Source organism: Pseudophryne corroboree, chromosome 11, assembly GCF_028390025.1.
Source record: "Pseudophryne corroboree isolate aPseCor3 chromosome 11, aPseCor3.hap2, whole genome shotgun sequence".
NCBI classification, from domain to species: Eukaryota; Metazoa; Chordata; class Amphibia; order Anura; family Myobatrachidae; genus Pseudophryne; species Pseudophryne corroboree.
The window spans coordinates 215272848-215289733 of NC_086454.1; the positions used below are offsets into that span (position 1 = coordinate 215272848).

The following is a 16886-nucleotide window of genomic DNA, read 5'->3' on the forward strand; positions in this document are numbered from 1 at the left end:
TGGATCCATACACGGGAACCTTGCAGTTGTCTTTGGAAGACATGAGGTCCACGTCTGGTTGCCCTCACTTGTGCACCAGGAGTTGGAGTACCTCTTGGTGTAGAGACCACTCGCCGGTGTGTACGTCCTGCTGGCTGAGGAAGTCCGCCTCGCAGTAGAGTATCCCTGGGTTGAAGACTGCTGAGATAGCCGGAAGATGGCATTTGGCCAACCAAAGAATGTGAGCTACCTTCTGCATTGCCAACCAACTGCGAGTGCCGCTCAGATGGTTGAGGTATCCCACTGCTGTGGCATCGTTGAATTGAATCTGAACCAGTTTTCTCCGAAGCAGTTCCTCAGCCAGAGTGTGGGCTCTGTATACCGCTCAAAGCTCTAGAACATTGATTGGAAGACAGCTTTCTGCAGGAGTCCAAAGGCCATGAAAGGAGTGCTGTCTGGTCACTGTGCTCCATCCGTGGAGGCTGGTTTCCATGGTGAGAAGAACCCAATCCAGTATCCAGAAGGGTCGCCCTTGGTTGTGGCAGTCTGTCCGGAGCCATGAGGTGAGGGACAGTCAGACCTCCGGGGAGAGAACCATCATCTGTGACCTGATCAGATGGGGTTGCCCATTCCACCGGAACAGGATCAAGTGTTACTGGGGCCTGCAATGGAACTGGGTGTGCTATACCATGCCAAAGGTGGAGACTGGACCCCAGGACTTGCATGGCCAAGTGGATGGACACCTGATGACTTTGCAGCAATCTAAGCATACAGTGCTATAGTGTTAAAATCTTGTCTGCAGGCAGAAAAAGCCTCTGGACCCGAGACTCTAGAAGAGCTCCCAGTTGTGGCAATCATTGTGAAGGCTTGAGGGATGAGTTTTTCCAGTTGATGAGTGAACCATGTTGCTGTATGAAGGCAATAATCAACTGGAGATGGTGTTGTAGGATCTCTGGGGAGTGAGCCAGAAGGAGCAAGATGTCCATATAAGGGAGTAGTCTGACCCCCTGACGACATAGCTATGCTGCCATAACTGCCATTACTTTGATAAAGACCCTGGGCGCAGTAGACAACCCAAAGGGCAGGGCCTGAAACTGGTAGTGTTGTTGAAGTATAGCAAACCACAGGAATCATTGATAAGAGGGACATGTAGATAGGCATCCTGGATGTCCAGGGACACTAGAAAGTCTCCAGGCTTCATAGCCAGGACAATAGAGCGGAGGGTTTCCATAGAAAACTTGGGTACTCTGACAAACCTGTTGAGAGATTTGAGATTGAGGAAAGGTCAATGAGACCCGTTGGGTTTCTGAACCAAAACCAGGGTGGGATAAAAACTGGTCCCGCATTGTGACCAAGGAAATGGTACTATCACTCCTGACTTCAAGAGAGATTGAATAACCTCTTGGAGAGCTGCAGCCTTCCAGGGATCTGAAGGGAGTCCTGTTCAGAAGAATTGTTGGGAGACCACTTCTTGCACCCAGGCGTCTGTAGTAGCCACGCACCAGACTTGTGTGAACTGAAGAAGTCGGCCTCCCACCCTGCGGCCCCCCAGGGGGAGGCCCGTCCTGTCAGGCTGAGGGCTTGTCATCACGCTTGGTAGGTGGACGTTTTGCAGCCTTGGCATGTTTGGGTTTGGTAGTCTTTAAGAAAGTAATTTGTCTGGGGAAGGACTGACCTTTAGCTTTACCTTGTAGGCAAAAGGAGCGAAAGTTGGAGGTCCAAGCCTGTGGAACAGAGGCAGAGGGCAGGAAAGCCATCTTGGCGGCTGCCAGTGTAGCCACAATTTTGAGCAGTTCTGCTCCAAACAGGGTATCCCCTGTGAAAGGTAAGAATTCCAAAGCCTACTTAGAATCCATGTCTGCTTTTTGCTTAAATAGCTGAGAATGTTTAGATTCAGGAGCAGGCTCCTCTTCCTCTATTTGAAGGACATATTTTACAGCTCTTACCAGGGTAGACAAATCCAATGGACTGCCGTTCCTCCCCACCCTGGAGAGAGACACAGAGAGAGAAACATCTTCACCAGAAGATGCCTCTGAATCAGTATGTGTAGACTGAGAACAGGGGACATGACGCCTAGTGGTCTTAGAGGGCAAGGGCCTGTCGCTGTCACAATCCGGGTTACTGGACGCCATTACCTACCTTTCAGGTGTCTCCTGAGGTTGGCTTAGCGTTCCAGGCCCGGATTTCAATCATGCTAAATAACATCCTCACTTCACATCTCCTCTCTGCCAGTGCGCAGACGCTGTCACAAGGAACTCTTCTAGTTAGAATGGCATTTCTAGCCCTCCGCGGCCTCCGCCACCATTGCTGCACTTCTAGTACTCAGATGGCTCTGCATGGCATCTCCTGTCAGCTGCGGCCTCTGCCGCCATCATTGTATTTCAAATGCACAAACAGGTCTGCATGGCGCTTCTCACCCGTTGCGGCCTCTGCCGCCAGCTCCGTGTGCCAAGTGTGCAAGTTGGCGTCCACTGTCCTCCGCGGCTGCTGCCACCATTACTGTAAATCTTCACATGGTACTACAAAGTAGATTTCCCTCCAAATGCCTGTATGGGCGCAGCCATGTTGATTCTAATCACATGACGCTGTTTCCACCAATCTACAGCATCGCTGAACTCTGCCTGATTGCTCATCCAATCCCTGCACTGCTGTGGGTATAAAGGGCCTGTTCCTGAAACAGGAAGTAGTCAGTGCTTTGGTTGTCATTTTCAGTGTATCCTGTCTCTGCTCCTTGTGGTTGATTATTTGTTCCAGGTATTCCAGCTCCTGTGTCTTCATTCCACCAGAGACCCGCAACAATCACCACCTTGCGGTGCAGCCTGACTCTACAGTGTCCTCATTGCTCTCTGCGACTGGCAGTGCTCTAAACACCGGCTTCCAGCGTCTGGCTTTCAGCGGTGTTCAGCTTCATGATATTATCAGTGCTCCGCCATCGGTTTTCCTGATACCATCGGTGCTTTGTCATCTATTCTTCAATACCACCGATCTCTAGCGTCACCAGTGTCATTCTACTCTCCTCCTGTTACACTAGTTCATCTGCACTTCTTCAACAGTTCTTCATTACCGGTTCCACCCGGCAAACCCGGCAGTCTACGTATACCATTTACTCTACAGTACATTCAGCCTCTGTACAACATCTGCTGGTCAGTTCCTGCCTCCATTTCATTACTCAGCAAACAGGTGTTGGTAAAAGGACTTTCCATCTCCTAATTCCCAAGCTTGCCTTGTTGTGGATACCACACCTAAGGACATTCCATCTATTGCTGCATCTTGTGGAACTGTGTACTGCTTTTAATTATTTTCATATCTTACTGCAACTGCCGATGTACCATCTGAAATGTGCTAAATAAATACTCATACATTTTATCCCTGTTGTCATGGTCACGCCTTCGGGCATTGGTGGTACAAATCCATCTGCATGTCTAGAAGTCCTATACTGCCGCCAAAGTTTACATATACACCAGCCCCTACAACTGAGACGTCTTCTGGTCAGCACCAGCCCTCAGTTGTGACAGTCGCCCTGTGACATCTGTTGTCTGAGCCAGGCTCTGTACAGAGGTAGAAAGCACATCCACCCAGCCATGGGGTTGGGGCTGGCATAACTTTAGGCATTGGTATGAGAGGATGCACCTGTTGAGGAAAACCCATTCGGGTGTTATTGCAGGGATTTACAGACGGTCAGCAATCTGACCCAGTAATTGTAAAAAAGTCCAGTAGGGTTCTTGCACAGGGGCTGGTGGTGCTGGATTGAGAAATGCATAACAAGCAGTACACAAATCATCCTGTATAATGTCCTAAGGTGATAACCCTGCAGAACAGGACTTACATGAGACTAACAGAGGTGCCTCAGCCTCTTTATGACTCTGCAGCTATGTCTAGCAAGGAAAAGGAATTTCAGCACACAACTTTTTGCTGCTGGTGCGATCAACTAATCCACACCTATGGGGGAGTGTGCACCCTGTCGCCGGGCAACGACACGTGTGTGCAATGCGCACACCGTGCATGCGCATTCCAGACCCGTTCGCAACGCAGCGAAGAACCGCTGCATGCAAACGGGTTGGAATGACCCCTAATATGGCAACAGGTAGTGTGCAACAAACACAGTGCTGTGACTAACTTCACCAACAGTGAAGAATTTAGAACGCCTTAAACACCTGGTCTCAGGGTGAAAGAATGAAACAGAAGGGACAGTTATATGCTGACAGTGAATATGAACAAAGAACAGACAGCAGTGCTAGCACTAATCACAGACAATGCAGAATACAATTAACATACACTGCAGTGGTCACTAAATCAACTACACAGTAGCAGTAGCTTGTAGGATATTAGCACTGTATATCCTGGCTCCTTTGAGTGTTATCCAGGGAGAGTGGACCCAGCGTTCCCAAAAACCTGAAGCTGCACTGAAGATAGCTGCCCTGGGTCTCGGAAGAGGAGGGGGGTAGAGGAGGAGCAGCTCAGCGGCAGGAAGACTGCATGGAATGGTGCCCCGAGCTGGGGGAGGGGCCACAGGCACAGTGCTAACCTCCTCTACGCTGGCATTACCCAATGGTACTATGGCCCCGTTAAAGTAGTGTCTGTGCCAGTGAAAATCCCTGGTGGTCTAGTGGAGTCTTGGACGAATCAGGGTCCACACCAGCTCCTCCAGTCCATTTCCCAGGAAAGGAGTAATGAGAGCTAACAAGACAGGGCACATTACCTGCCCTCCCCCCGGTGCTGGCTCACAATCCTGGGGTCCTCAATGTGAACTGTGCTAGCTGTTGCTTCCCGTGCCACTCCGGAAGAACCACCACTGGCCAGCGGGGAACGGAGCAGCAGTGCTGGCGTCCACAAGACAGCCTGGTGCTGCTGCTCAGAGTTTGTAAACAGATAAAATAAATATCTCATAAAACAAAAGCTTGGGGCTGCTTAAACTTAAACGGTGAACTGGCTCCTGCCATCACCAAACTAAAAACTGATCTGCCTGAGCATGGAGGTGAGGTATAGAGGGGAAGGACTGGAACATCTTGGGATACCTAAAAGCTTAACTATTTGGTGCCCTGCCTTCACCCCATTGTCTCCCCCAGTGGAACCTATGGAACACTAAAAAGAAATAAAGATTTTTCAAATCTATATTTCATACCTTTCCAGGACTTTGCACAAGAAAATGTGAATTTCCTTTGAAAAAGCAATGCGGGTTTGGAATTGGAGTACAAAAGCAATGTGTAGTGTCAATTTGCTATGAATACGGCTCACACAAGTCAACTCCAACCTATTTGGATTGACTCCAGAGAATAACACATACTGTACACTGACAGATGTATAGAGAAGAGATGAGATGAGTTATATAGACAGGAGAACATGGAAGAAATGAAATGCACAAGCATGTAAGTGCAGAGGAGACACACAGTAATGTGATCACAGACAGGTGAGCAGTGATGAACATACAGATAGAAGTGTAAGCACAGAAGAGATGAGATCCTCTAACATGGTAACAGATACACAGATAGATGAGCACAAAGTATAAGACATACAGACAGGTGAGTACAGAGGAGATGATATACACAAACAGGTGAATAGAGAAAAAATGAGCTACATGGGATAGGTGATAAAGATGAGCTGACATATATAGAAGAGTAAGCACAAAGGAGGTCAGAACACTGATGTGACCACAGAGAAAACAGTATAAAACATGCACAGAGTGCAGAGTAATCAACTTACACAGGTGAGTGCAGAGGAATGGAGATGCATACAGGGGTGAGCACAGAAGAGATGAGATACACCTACAGCAAAGCACAAGGGATAAGAGATACACAGACAGGTGAGAACAAGGAGATGACATACAAACAACATGTGAGACAGGAGAGTAAAGAGGAGAGGAGATACAATGGTTATAGTAGAGTTACTTACAATTCCACATCATCGAGTGATATTTCCTCTCCACTCTGGCTTTGTCTGTCCATCTCTCGAATTTAGTTGTAATACGGTTGCTGGGCTCCCGGATTAAATAATGCAAAGTGATAGATCTGTGGGCAACAAACCAATGATTACTATGACCAGAATCTTAGCACTTCACCCTTCTTCATCCTTAACCACTTGTCTGGCGTGGTCGCATCAGATGCGACCACACCAGGCAGTGTTTTATCTGACCTGGTCACACAGGATCCGACCAGTGAGATAAACAGTGTTAGCAGCAGCAGGGCAGGGAACCATCCTTCCGCTACTGCTGTCAGAGGGACCGGAAGGTTGCTCTTCCTCCGTGCACCCTCCTCACAGTGTTGCTGTGCTGCTGATCACTGCTGATTGGTCAGCATGGCAGGATCCTCCCCTACAGTGGCAGCAGACAATAGCAGCTGCTGGGGAAGTGTAAACCAACACCCCCAACAGAGGGGAATACATCTGTATACACCAAACTGATTCCTCAATTACACAGCTGCTCAGATAGGTTTGGTATGGATTACCTTCGGACAGGATGCCGGCTGTCAATATCCCGACAGCCTCATCCCACCCCCCAGAATGCTGGCAGTGGCGCGAGCGCTAAGAGTCTCCTTACAGGCTCGCTGCGGGCCCGGTGGCTCGCCACAGGATATGTTCCCACTCTATGGGGTATATTTACTAAGGTCCCGATTTTGACCGAGATGGTGTTTTTTCTTCAAAGTGTCATCTCGGGAATTTACTAAACTCAAATCACGGCAGTGATGAGGGCATTCGTATTTTTTTGGAAGTCCAAGTAAAAAAATACGAATGAATACACCATCGGTCAAATTCGCCTGTAATTTGGTAGAACACGGTCATTTACTAAAAAGTGTAATTCACAAACACTGCCGACAATAGCCAAACACTGCCGTGAAAAAATACCAATCGTGAAAAAGTGCTAAAATAAAACAGACCTGCTTTTTTTTACCGTGTTCTGATAGGCATGCACGGATCCATGAGATCTGTGCATGTTTATTAGTGGGAAGGGGTGGGAAAGAGTTAAATTTGCAAAAAAAAAAATGCGTAGGGTCCCCCCTCCTAAGCAAAACCAGCCTCGGGCTCTTTGAGCCTGTCCTGGTTGAAAAAATATGGGGGGGAAATTGACCGGGGTTCCCCCATATTTAATCAACCAGCACCGGGCTCTGCGCCTGGTCCTGGTTCCAAAAATACGGGGGACAAAAAGCGTAGGGGTCCCCCGTATTTCTGAAACCAGCACCGGGCTCCACTAGCCAGATACATAATGCCACAGCCGTGGGACACTTTTATATTGGTCCCTGCGGCCCTGGCATTACATACCCAACTAGTCACCCCTGGGCTGGGTACCCTGGAGGAGTGGGGGCCCCTTCAATCAAGGGGTCCCCCCCCTCCAGCCACCCAAGGACCAGGGGTGAAGCCCGAGGCTGTCCCCCCCATCCAAGGGCGGCAGATGGGGGGGACAGCAATTTTACACTTTCGATGTCATTCGTGATTGAACTGATTCCAGGTATTATCTTCTAGAAGGTGCTAAATAAATAAGAATCTGATTGGTTGCTATGTGCAACATCCCATCTTAAATGGAACTCCCGTCCTAGTAAATTTACCCCTATGGGTGTCATGGACACCCACAAGTGGGAATAGACCTGTTGCGCCGGGATTCCGTCTGAAGGCAATGTTGGCTGTCGGGATTCCAGCATTGGTATCCTGACCACCAGGATCCTGACAGCCGGTAAATTAAACGTATCTCGCTCAGACTATACAAAAGGCGAGTATGTTTTCAGATGTATAAAGCACTCCTTTAAAACTTTTACTATTTACAATAATTATTAGTTGTATCATTTATTTCTATAACACCAACATATAACACTGTATAATCATGGAATCTGTGCCTCCAGACATTTTGCCTGAGTCCTGGATGGTATTTTTTTTTTCATGAGGTATCGAGAAATCTTGGAGTTGCTCCCAGGATATGGAACCTCGGACAGTTCTATCTGCTCACTGTACACACGCAATAGGCAGAGCTTGCTTCTGAGTGAAAGTAGCATTACTGCAGAGGAAAAATTATAAAGTTATTATTTAAAGGAGACAATAATGTTTAGTACAGTTGTCACACAATTTCCCTACTCTTGCATGTAATAAATGTAACATAAAATAATCAATAATATTCTCTTGAAAAATGTGTGTTAGATGAAAGAGAAACAAAATTATTGCAATTTGCTAACCTTGTATTAACTAAACAGGAAGAGCCACTTCCTACTTGGGACTCTAAGGAAGTGGAGCGATGGCCAGAGCAATTAGGGGCCAGTGCAATTACCAGTTTACAAACTGTGCCTAAACAGTATTTATAAAGGATATCACCATCTACAGTATGTGGGGCTCATTGGGAGTAGAATTCCAGCCTCAGCATTCACCATGTTCTCCAGCTTTGGATTTGGGAGGCAGATGTAGAGTCCAAAAATGACTTCTGAGTCTGTGGGGATGTCCATGACCATGGGGGAATTAATTATTTTCTCCCTATTAATGGCCACAGGATGAAGGCCCCAGATTTTACTCTTTTCATCCCACAAGGAAGGTAGGAAGTCAGATGGCCATTGGATAGTTTTGCGATCCTCATGGAGATCAACAGAGAGGAAAAACGGGCTTGGCCAGTTTCCAAGCTTGTAAACAACAAGGTAGCATGATGGACAGGCCTTAAGCCTGGTATCTGTTTTAGTTGGGCCTGCCTGCTTATCTTTTGGTACCAGCGATAATATTCCACAATAAATACATGGGTGACAGAAAATTTAAATTGAGGTTACATCACAGATCTCCTAAAGCATCTGCCCATATAATTTTCCATCGCCGTCTTCCTGTGGACAAAACAAAATGTTTTGCATTAAGATAAGCCAGTGATCTCTTGATTACTGCAGTGATTGTTATACCAGTTCTAGAGGATTCTAAGTGACTCAGTTTATAAACAAAATTGCTTTTGGTACAGAACTGATGCTATTCAATCCAGCGTGAAATAGGAACAGCAACAACTGAACCAATACTTAACAAAGCAACAATGCAGGAAAACGAGCACTGGGCGGGTGCCCAGCATCCTCTATGGACTAAGGGGGTAATTCCAAGTTGATCGCAGCAGGAATTCTGTTAGCAATTGGGCAAAACCATGGTGGTCATTCCGAGTTGATTGCTCGTTACATTTTTTTCGCAACGGAGCGATTAGTCGCTAATGCGCATGCGCAATGTCCGCAGTGCGACTGCGCCAAGTAAATTTGCTATTAAGTTAGGTATTTTACTCACGGCATTATGAGGTTTTTTTTTCGTTCTGGTGATCGTAGTGTGATTGACAGGAAGTGGGTGTTTCTGGGCGGAAACTGGCCGTTTTATGGGTGTGTGCGAAAAAACGCTGCCGTTTCTGGGAAAAACGCGGGAGTGTCTGAATAAACGGGGGGGGGGGGGGGTGTCTGGGTGAACGCTGGGTGTGTTTGTGACGTCAAACCAGAAACGAAACTGACTGAACTGATCGCAGTGGCTGAGTAAGTCTGGAGCTACTCAGAAACTGCTAAGAACTGTCTATTCGCAAATCTGCTAATCTTTCGTTCGCAAATCTACTATGCTAAGATTCACTCCCAGTAGGCGGTGGCTTAGCGTGTGCAAAGCAGCTAAAAGCAGCTTGCGAGCGAACAACTCGGAATGAGGGCCCATGTGCACTGCAGGGGAGGCAGATATAACATGTGCAGAGAGAGTTAGATTTGGGTGTGGTGTGTTCAATCTGCAATCTAATTTGCAGTGTAAAAATAAAGCAGCCAGTATTTACCCTGCACAGAAATAAAATAACCCACCCAAATCTAACTCTCTCTGTAAATGTTATATCTGCCTCCCCTGCAGTGCACATGGTTTTGCCCAACTGCTAAAAATTTTCCTACTGCGATCAACTTGGAATTACCCCCTAAGAGAAAAAGATTTACTGGTAAGTAATTAAAATCCTATTTTCTCTTACGTCCTAGAGGATTCTGGGGTACCATTTAGTACCATGGGGTAGTGTCTGTGCCAGTAAAAATCCCTGGTGGTCTAGTGGAGACTTGGACGAACCAGGGTCCACACCAGCTCCTCCAGTCCATCTCCCAGGACCGGAGGAATGAGAGCTAACAAGACAGGGCACATTACCTGCCCCCCTCCACCCCCACCCCCCTCCCCTCCCCGGGTGCTGGCTCGCAATCCTGGGGTCCTCAATGTGAATTGTGCAAGCTGTTGCTTCCCGTGCCTCTCCGGAAGTACCACCACTGGCCAGGGGGGAATGGAGCAGCAGTGCTGGCGTCCACATGACAGCCTGGCACTGTAAAAAGAGAAAATAAATACCTCATAAAAGAAAAGCTTGGTGCTGCTTAAACTTTAAACGGTGAACCGGCTCCTGCCATCACCAAACTAAAAACTGATCTGCCTGAGCATGGAGGTGAGGTATAGAGGGGAAGGACCGGAACATCTTGAGATACCTAAAAGCTTAACTATTTGGTGCCCTGCTACACCCCATTGTCTCCCCAGTGGAACCTATGGAACACTAAAAAGAAATAAAGATTTTTCCAATCTATATTTCATACCTTCCCAGAGGTGTGCACAAGAAAATAAGATTTTAAACCTACCGGTAAATCTTTTTCTCCTAGTCCTTAGAGGATGCTGGGGACTCCGTAAGGACCATGGGGTATAGACGGGCTCCGCAGGAGACATGGGCACTCTAAGACCTTTTAATGGGCGTGAGCTGGCTCCTCCCTCTATGCCTCTCCTCCAGACCTCAGTTATAGAACTGTGCCCAGAGGAGACGGACATTTCGAGGAAAAGGATTTTGTTAATTAAGGGTGAGATACATACCAGCTCACACCACAAACACACCGTATAACATGGTATATAACTAAACCAGTTAACAGCATGAACAACAGAAATCAGCAACAGTATGATTTCAACCGTACACAACTCATGTGAAACTATATCAGTAACTATGTACAAGTACTGCAGATTTATTCCCCACTGGGACGGGCGCCCAGCATCCTCTACGGACTAGGAGAAAAAGATTTACCGGTAGGTTTAAAATCTTATTTTCTCTTATGTCCTAGAGGATGCTGGGGACTCCGTAAGGACCATGGGGTTTATACCAAAGCTCCAGACCGGGCGGGAAAGTGCGGATGACTCTGCAGCACCGATTGAGCAAACAGGAGATCCTCATCAGCCAGGGTATCAAACTTATAGAATTTTGCAAAAGTGTTTGAACCCGACCAAGTAGCTGCTCGGCAAAGCTGTAATGCCGAGACACCCCGGGCAGCCGCCCAAGAAGAGCCCACCTGCCTAGTGGAATGGGCCTTCACCGATTTTGGTAACGGCAATCCTGCCGTAGAATGAGCCTGCTGAATCGTGTTACAGATCCAGCGTGCAATAGTCTGCTTGGAAGCAGGAGCGCCAACCTTGTTGGCTGCATATAGGACAAACAGAGCCTCTGTTTTCCTAATACGAGCCGGTCTGGCTACATAGATTTTTAAAGCCCTAACTACAATCCCTCAAGACATCCGTAGCCACCGGCCACTACAATAGGTTGGTTCATGTGAAACGACGAAACCACCTTAGGTAGAAATTGTGTACGAGTTCTCAATTCCGCTCTATCCACATAGGGGCTCTTGTGGGACAAGGCCGACAATTCTGACACCCGCCTTGCAGATGCCAAGGCCAATAACATGACCACTTTCCACGTGAGAAATTTTAACTCAACAGTTTGAAGTGGTTCAAACCAATGTGATTTAAGGAACTGCAACACCACGTTCAGGTCCCACGGTGCCACAGAGGGCACAAAAGGAGGTTGGATGTGCAGTACTCCTTTCACAAAAGTCTGTACTTCTGGAAGAGAGGCCAATTCCTTCTGTAAGAATATTGATAAGGCCAAAATCTGCACTTTAATGGAACCTAACTTTAGGCCCATATCCACTCCTGTCTGTAGAAAATTGAGAAAACGACCCAGCTGGAATTCTTCCGTAGGAGCATTCTTGGATTCACACCAAGACACATACTTCCTCCAGATACGGTGATAGTGTTTCACCGTTACTTCCTTCCTAGCTTTAAGTAGAGTAGGGATGACTTCCCCTGGAATATCTTTCCTAGCTAGGATCTGGTGTTCAACCGCCAAGCCGTCAAACGTAATCGCGGTAAGTCTTGGAACACACAGGGCCCCTGTTGTAACAGGTCCTCTCTGAGAGGAAGCGGCCAAGGATCTTCTGTGATCATTTCCTGTAATTCTGGATACCAGGCCCTTCGAGGCCAATCTGGGACAATGAGTATCGTCTGAACTTTTGTTCTTCTTATAATTCTCAATATTTTTGAGATGAGCGGGAGCGGAGGGAACACATAGACCGCTTGATATACCCACGGTGTTACTAGCACGTCCACTGCTATTGCCTGAGGATCCTTTGCCCTGGAACAATATGTCCGAAGCTTCTTGTTGAGGCGTGACACCATCATGTCTATTTGAGGGAGTCCCCAACAACTTGTCACTTCTGCAAGACCTCTTGATGAAGTCCACACTCTCCTGGATGGAGATCGTGTCTGCTGAGGAAGTCTGCTTCCCAGTTGTCCACTCCTGGAATGAATACAGCGGACAGAGCGCTTACATGATTTTCCGCCCAGCGAAGAATCCTGGTGGCCTCCGCCATTGCTGCTCTGCTCCTTGTTCCGCCCTGGCGATTTACATGCGCCACGGCCGTGATATTGTCTGACTGGATCAGAACGGGTAGGTTGCGAAGGAGATGCTCCGCCTGTCCCAGGCCGTTGTATATGGCCCTTAGTTCGAGCACGTTTATGTGCAGACAAGCCTAATGGCTTGACCATATTCCCTGAAAGTTTTTCCCTGTGTGACTGCTCCCCAACCTCGGAGTCTCGCGTCCGTGGTCACGAGAACCCAATCTTGAATTCCAAACCTACGATCCTCTAGAAGGTGAACACTCTGGAGCCACCACAGGAGAGATATCCTGGCCCTGGGGGACAGGCTTTTCATCTGATGCATTTGGAGATGGGACCCTGACCACTTGCTCAGTAGGTCCCACTGAAAAGTTCTTGCATGGAACCTGCCAAACGGAATGGCCTCGTAGGCCACCACCATCTTCCCAACACTCTAGTGCATTGATGAATCGACACTCTTTTTGGTTTCAGCAGAACCCTGACCATGTTCTGGAGTTCCAGAGCTTTTTCCACTCGGAGAAAAACCCTCTGCCGTTCCGTGTCCAGAATCATGCCCAAAAACGACAGCCGAGTTGTCAGGACCAATTGCGACTTTGGCAAATTTAGAAGCCAGCCGTGGTTTTGTAGCACCCTCAGAGAGAGAGCCACTCTCTTCAGTAATTGTTCTCTTGATCTCCAGGAGATATTCCAAGTACGGGATATTTTTGACACCCTGCTTGCGCAGGAGCACCATCATTTCTGCCATTACCTTGGTGAAAATCCTCGGGGCCGTGGAAAGCCCAAACGGCAACGTCTGAAACTGGTAATGACAATCCTGTACAGTGAATCTCAGGAACGTCTGATGAGGAGGATATATGGGGACATGAAGGTATGCATCCTTTATGTCTAGTGACACCATAAAATCCCCCCCTTCCAGGCTGGAGATCACTGCCCGGAGAGATTCCATTTTGAATTTGAATCTTTTCAAATATAGATTTAGGGATTTTAGGTTCAGAATCGGTCTGAGCGAGCCGTCCGGCTTTAGGACCACAAACGGGCAGTCTACGTATACCATTTACTCTACAGTACATTCAGCCTCTGTACAACATCTGCTGGTCAGTTCCTGCCTCCATTTCATTACTCAGCAAACAGGTGTTGGTAATAGGACTTTCCATCTCCTAATTCCCAAGCTTGCCTTGTTGTGGATACCACACCTAAGGACATTCCATCTATTGCTGCATCTTGTGGAACTGTGTACTGCTTTTAATTATTTTCATATCTTACTTACATGAGACTAACAGAGGTGCCTTAGCCTCTTTATGACTCTGCAGCTATGTCTAGCAAGGAAAAGGAATTTCAGCACACAACTTTTTGCTGCTGGTGCGATCAACTAATCCACACCTATGGGGGAGTGTATTTTAGCTTAGCAGGGCTGCGATCGCTTGTGCAGCCCTGCTAAGCTAAAAAAGTTTCCAGCAACCTAGGAGTAAGGCTGGATCTACTTACCCTGTGCGACAGATCCAGCGACGTTCCTCCCGGCTTTGACTTCAGACATCCGCCCTACGTTTGCCTGGACACGCCTGTGTTTTCCTTACCACCCCCCGAAAATGGCCACCAACGGACTGGTGATGCCCCGAAATGCCTTCCTTCTTTCAATCTTCTTGAGGTCGCGGCTGTGACCGCTTTCTTCATATCCAGCGCCATTGCCCGGCGCACCCTGTCGCCGGGCAACGACACGTGTGTGCAATGCGCACACCGTGCATGCGCATTCCAGACCCGTTCGCAACGCAGCGAAGAACCGCTGCATGCAAACGGGTTGGAATGACCCCTAATATGGCAACAGGTAGTGTGCAACAAACACAGTGCTGTGACTAACTTCACCAACAGTGAAGAATTTAGAACGCCTTAAACACCTGGTCTCAGGGTGAAAGAATGAAACAGAAGGGACAGTTATATGCTGACAGTGAATATGAACAAAGAACAGACAGCAGTGCTAGCACTAATCACAGACAATGCAGAATACAATTAACATACACTGCAGTGGTCACTAAATCAACTACACAGTAGCAGTAGCTTGTAGGATATTAGCACTGTATATCCTGGCTCCTTTGAGTGTTATCCAGGGAGAGTGGACCCAGCGTTCCCAAAAACCTGAAGCTGCACTGAAGATAGCTGCCCTGGGTCTCGGAAGAGGAGGGGGGTAGAGGAGGAGCAGCTCAGCGGCAGGAAGACTGCATGGAATGGTGCCCCGAGCTGGGGGAGGGGCCACAGGCACAGTGCTAACCTCCTCTACGCTGGCATTACCCAATGGTACTATGGCCCCGTTAAAGTAGTGTCTGTGCCAGTGAAAATCCCTGGTGGTCTAGTGGAGTCTTGGACGAATCAGGGTCCACACCAGCTCCTCCAGTCCATTTCCCAGGAAAGGAGTAATGAGAGCTAACAAGACAGGGCACATTACCTGCCCTCCCCCCGGTGCTGGCTCACAATCCTGGGGTCCTCAATGTGAACTGTGCTAGCTGTTGCTTCCCGTGCCACTCCGGAAGAACCACCACTGGCCAGCGGGGAACGGAGCAGCAGTGCTGGCGTCCACAAGACAGCCTGGTGCTGCTGCTCAGAGTTTGTAAACAGATAAAATAAATATCTCATAAAACAAAAGCTTGGGGCTGCTTAAACTTAAACGGTGAACTGGCTCCTGCCATCACCAAACTAAAAACTGATCTGCCTGAGCATGGAGGTGAGGTATAGAGGGGAAGGACTGGAACATCTTGGGATACCTAAAAGCTTAACTATTTGGTGCCCTGCCTTCACCCCATTGTCTCCCCCAGTGGAACCTATGGAACACTAAAAAGAAATAAAGATTTTTCAAATCTATATTTCATACCTTTCCAGGACTTTGCACAAGAAAATGTGAATTTCCTTTGAAAAAGCAATGCGGGTTTGGAATTGGAGTACAAAAGCAATGTGTAGTGTCAATTTGCTATGAATACGGCTCACACAAGTCAACTCCAACCTATTTGGATTGACTCCAGAGAATAACACATACTGTACACTGACAGATGTATAGAGAAGAGATGAGATGAGTTATATAGACAGGAGAACATGGAAGAAATGAAATGCACAAGCATGTAAGTGCAGAGGAGACACACAGTAATGTGATCACAGACAGGTGAGCAGTGATGAACATACAGATAGAAGTGTAAGCACAGAAGAGATGAGATCCTCTAACATGGTAACAGATACACAGATAGATGAGCACAAAGAATAAGACATACAGACAGGTGAGTACAGAGGAGATGATATACACAAACAGGTGAATAGAGAAAAAATGAGCTACATGGGATAGGTGATAAAGATGAGCTGACATATATAGAAGAGTAAGCACAAAGGAGGTCAGAACACTGATGTGACCACAGAGAAAACAGTATAAAACATGCACAGAGTGCAGAGTAATCAACTTACACAGGTGAGTGCAGAGGAATGGAGATGCATACAGGGGTGAGCACAGAAGAGATGAGATACACCTACAGCAAAGCACAAGGGATAAGAGATACACAGACAGGTGAGAACAAGGAGATGACATACAAACAACATGTGAGACAGGAGAGTAAAGAGGAGAGGAGATACAATGGTTATAGTAGAGTTACTTACAATTCCACATCATCGAGTGATATTTCCTCTCCACTCTGGCTTTGTCTGTCCATCTCTCGAATTTAGTTGTAATACGGTTGCTGGGCTCCCGGATTAAATAATGCAAAGTGATAGATCTGTGGGCAACAAACCAATGATTACTATGACCAGAATCTTAGCACTTCACCCTTCTTCATCCTTAACCACTTGTCTGGCGTGGTCGCATCAGATGCGACCACACCAGGCAGTGTTTTATCTGACCTGGTCACACAGGATCCGACCAGTGAGATAAACAGTGTTAGCAGCAGCAGGGCAGGGAACCTTCCTTCCGCTACTGCTGTCAGAGGGACCGGAAGGTTGCTCTTCCTCCGTGCACCCTCCTCACAGTGTTGCTGTGCTGCTGATCACTGCTGATTGGTCAGCATGGCAGGATCCTCCCCTACAGTGGCAGCAGACAATAGCAGCCGCTGGGGAAGTGTAAACCAACACCCCCAACAGAGGGGAATACATCTGTTTACACCAAACTGATTCCTCAATTACACAGCTGCTCAGATAGGTTTGGTATGGATTACCTTCGGACAGGATGCCGGCTGTCAATATCCCGACAGCCTCATCCTACCCCCCAGAATGCTGGAAGTGGCGCGAGCGCTAAGAGTCTCCTTACAGGCTCG

General features: G+C 47.6%; 1 long non-coding RNA gene across 1 annotated transcript; it reads right to left on the minus strand.

Moving 5' to 3' along the window:
- Positions 1 to 7663: 7663 nt before the first annotated feature.
- LOC134970114 (uncharacterized) lies at positions 7664 to 16349 on the minus strand. The gene is made up of 3 exons (XR_010189672.1): positions 16237 to 16349; positions 8709 to 8759; positions 7664 to 7957 (listed from the first exon to the last, which is right to left on the minus strand). It is a non-coding gene; the product is annotated as an uncharacterized LOC134970114 (long non-coding RNA).
- Positions 16350 to 16886: the final 537 nt, after the last annotated feature.